This window comes from Formica exsecta, unplaced genomic scaffold (assembly GCF_003651465.1).
Source record: "Formica exsecta isolate Colony F162 unplaced genomic scaffold, ASM365146v1 scaffold122, whole genome shotgun sequence".
Taxonomy (NCBI): Eukaryota; Metazoa; Arthropoda; class Insecta; order Hymenoptera; family Formicidae; genus Formica; species Formica exsecta.
Window position 1 is genome coordinate 3,354,835 of NW_021848556.1, and position 4,315 is coordinate 3,359,149.

Consider the following 4,315-nt stretch of genomic DNA (forward strand, 5'->3'; position numbering starts at 1 on the left):
GAAATACAATATATGAAAATACCATATCATGAGCGCTATATATCTTTAGAGAAAAAAAAAAGGATAATTAACATGCATTTGCGAGAAAATAAAATTATTTTTGTGTACATGTATCAAGTTTAAGAGACGATAAGAATCATACTAAAAAAGTATACACAACTATCTGCAAACTAAATTGAACTGACATGTTCTTATTGCAAATTTAGTATTCAACAAATTCGTAATCCTAATTGAATATAAGCCCAAAAACAAAATTTCAAAATTAATAAAATAGTAACTTATTTTTTTCTGAATTAACATGCTTTTAGTTGTTGAATCGTCTGGACCTTTAAGGTAAAACCAAACATTCTTTTGGGCCGATCACACACTTATCTTTCCGAAAGACCGTGTGGAATGCGATATCTCGTGTGGATAATATGTAATTTTCTGCATTATTATGTTTATGCGAAATACCAGTTTCATTTTTCAATCCTTCATACTATTAGTTCCTTCGAAACAAATCTAAATTTTGTTCAGACTTACCAAATAACCGAGCTCGATAGCATTCAAGATTACAGAAACACGTGGAGAGATATTGTCAATGCGACGTGCAAGTGCTTTCCTTCTAAAGTTATTAATAAGATCGTAATCGAGAGGAGAGACTCTCCTCACCATATGTATCGTACGTGCAAATACCTTGTTTTCTATTTCGTTCATCTTTAATTGGGCCTAACATGATATGCCAAATATATATAAATGATCCGTGTCTGAAAATCGACAACTCGATTGTGATGATTCCGACTATATAATCTCGATTAATCGACTGTCAGTTGACGTCCGTTAAGGCACTTGAAATGCTAATCTTTCTGGGCAAAGCCCTTCGAAGAAAATTCAATTGGAGCTCGTTTATCTATTTTCTTATCCATTCACGGTTCGCCTTCTATGGGGAATTGAATAGTCATGCATTAACATGGGAAATAAGCGCTAATATATATATATATAGAGAGAGAGAGAGAAAAAGAGAGGGGAGAGGGGGAGGGAAACACTTTTCAAATACGCGTAAAGCATTGGACTTTCTTGAAGCTCCACGTACTCTTAGATATAGGAACGTGTGTGCTCGGGGAATGTAAATCCGCGTAGTCGGTTCCTTTTTCTTTCCAGGATATCGAAATCTCTAACGACAATGCGGCACTACAAATTTCTGCGTGATGAACTTTATCTCGTGCTAGTAGCAACAGGAATGTTTTATTTTTCCCGTAAAAAGGGGGGGGGGACGGCAATTAACGTATACAGTAGCTAACTGCTCTCGTGTACTTTACGCATTTTAAAACCTATATAAGCAAGAATGATCGACGTCACATATTATATGCGAGTATAAAAACATGTTTCTGATCGAAATGTGAAAAACGTGAGCGAAAGAGCAAATTAATGCGAAAACGATACATATACTTACCAAACAAAAAATGTATAAGTAATTTAATACAACTACGTCTCTTAATATTTATATTGATGAAAGCACTCTCGAAATCTTTTGAAAGACATAATCACAAAAAGTCAAGAAAAGAAATATTCAATAGTCAAAATAAAAAAGGCGACTTAATGAAATCATAAATTCATCATTATCACAAATTCTTTAACATTAGTAGCATGTTTTCGACATGTGCATATATATTCTAGATAGGAATAAATTTAGCTTATCATAGGGGGAATTGAATTGAATATATATACCTTGTATTATATAAATATCATATAAATATAGTTCACGTATAATACGATCATAAAATTGATAATCAAGTTAGATAACTTTAACATTGAGCGGTAAACTTTGTCGAAAGATATCACGAAGATTGAAGCCTCAATTATGCAAGTTCTTGATATTTTAAGTTGAAACATCCAGTGTTTTTAATTAACATTTCTGAATATTACAAAAGCGCGATTCAGATTAGAATTTCGTTAATACGATTATTTAGATGACAATCTGAAATTTAAATAAAAAGTGAGAGACAAATGTGCCGACATATTCCAGCGCAAATGTATGGACAAAAATGATGAAAGATAGCGTCACGTTATTATACAATTTCACCATCTATGTGATGTATGAAAGTAATTCATTGTAAAAACGTACTATCAATTCTGTCCATAAAGATTCTACTGTAGCCTTCATTGCTTCTTTGCTCATCTAATACATACATATATGTATATAAGTTATGCAATATATAGATCCTTATTTAATTATTTATCCTGTCATAAAACCGATAATTGATAATTGATTTACAGGATATGTTGAGGAATATGTCAAATGATAATCCCAAGATTTTAATAGGTAATGAGATTTACAGAAATGTGTGAGAATATAAATTGAAAATCAAATTATATCATAAATTGTGAAGAGGGAACAAGATATTCGATTATATCGAACGATCAGGACCAACCGAGTACAATCGAGATTAAAAGAAAAAAATGTTTACACTTTTTGCCAGGAATACAAGACGTGTTAATATGTAGGCCAAACTTCACGGTGTTATATACGCAATATATAATTTAAAATTTCATTAAAAGTTCTATGTTGCATTACGATTATCATACCTTAATTGTCCGAAATTTTAATTTTTTTAGATTTATTCTGTTTCTAATCACTTGAAATTTTGCGTACGTATAACTGAATTTTGTGTGAGCTGACATGTGACGTTCGATTTGTAACTTCTGCAAGGGAGATACCATAAAGCGCGCCGAATTGGTCCTCCGGGCGAGGATTTTTGAAGGATCGGATTATGAAAGGTATACAAGCACGAAAATTCGCGTGACTTAAGGCACTAGCAGTATACTTAAGGCCTAACGCAGTGTCCTCTTCCTTAACATTAGAAGGCACTATTTTCTATCAGAATACAACACGTAACAAATGTTAATTTATCGACCCTCGCGTTAATCTTACACGCGGAGAGTTTCTTTTTAATGATATAAACTGGCTCTCTAGCATATACTGGCATCTCTTGTCTCATTGTTTTAACTGGCTTTAGATGTCCAAGCTTTAATTGCATTATGCAGCGGCGAAAATACGGTTTGAAGAAACAGATTAATGCTATGCCTGCCACGCAGGTCGCGTTTCTAGACGCAAAGTTTCTAGAAATTATGTACACGATGTATGTATTACTATACATGAAGCGAGTGCATTGAGATTTTTGTGTCCCTCACAAATCCGTCATCGTTTAACATGTGGAATCAGCGACTTCGGTGCCTAAAATTTCCAACAGTCAATTTTGTATTTTCCTTTTCAATATTACATTAATAAACCATGCCTCATTTATATATATATAAATAGTTGAAAGTTTTATATATATATAAAAAAACTTTCAATTATCATATAAATGAATTTTTATCAACTAATCAACATTAATTGAAGCTGTTAATTAAGTAACCTTCTTCAAATATAGAGTCTACTTTGTGCACTTTTCGATTAGCAATTCCGAAATCGCCAATTCGATGCATCAAAGACATCCTGATGCGATTGTTATTTTGTAATCAGACAGTCGCAAAGAACGATGTCATAAATATACATGATAAAGTGGATCGTTCTTGCGACAGACAACACAGAGCGTTTGAGCATATATTTGCCTTTTATAGGTGTTCTGCGAATATTTATTGAGCTTTCCATCATGATGCCATCACGTAAAATGCGGAATAACATTTGTTGTCATCGTTTGTATGAAACGTGTGTCTACGTCTCAGGATCAAAAATCTCAAAGCACGTTAGAAAAGAATAATTTACTCGATTATGCTTTTATTTTCATAAAGCACGAAATAGTATTAACGATATTTCGTAATTGCACCTTCTACTTTGGCACCTTATGCGGAATCAAAATTTGACGATTTACGATCGAAGAAAGCTTTTTTTTTTTTTGCCACTAAAAAAAGATTTTAGAAAGCATCATATATAATATATAATGCTATTAATAATGATATTGCTTGTTACGCATTCACATAATACTGGCTTTTGGGATGCCGACGTTTTATATCTCACTTCATTACTACATAATGAAACGTTAATGATTGTCCGTCTCTAAACGCGAAATTCTTTGTGCATAATCGAAAAATTGCTCTATTAATGCTTTTACGTAATATCTACGATCACGGTTGTAGTTTATTTAACTGAGCATGCTAAGTCCCAAGCTCCGTCACCGGAGTTCGATATATATCCTTTAGTTTACATTCTAACTATTTACTTACCTTAATTAATTAATTAACTTTTATATACTGGCTCTATTCTTCGTAATGTATACGAGATAAATGGTGCTCTAGACTAGTTGAGCTGGCCTTATTTAAACATGTATATGTATAT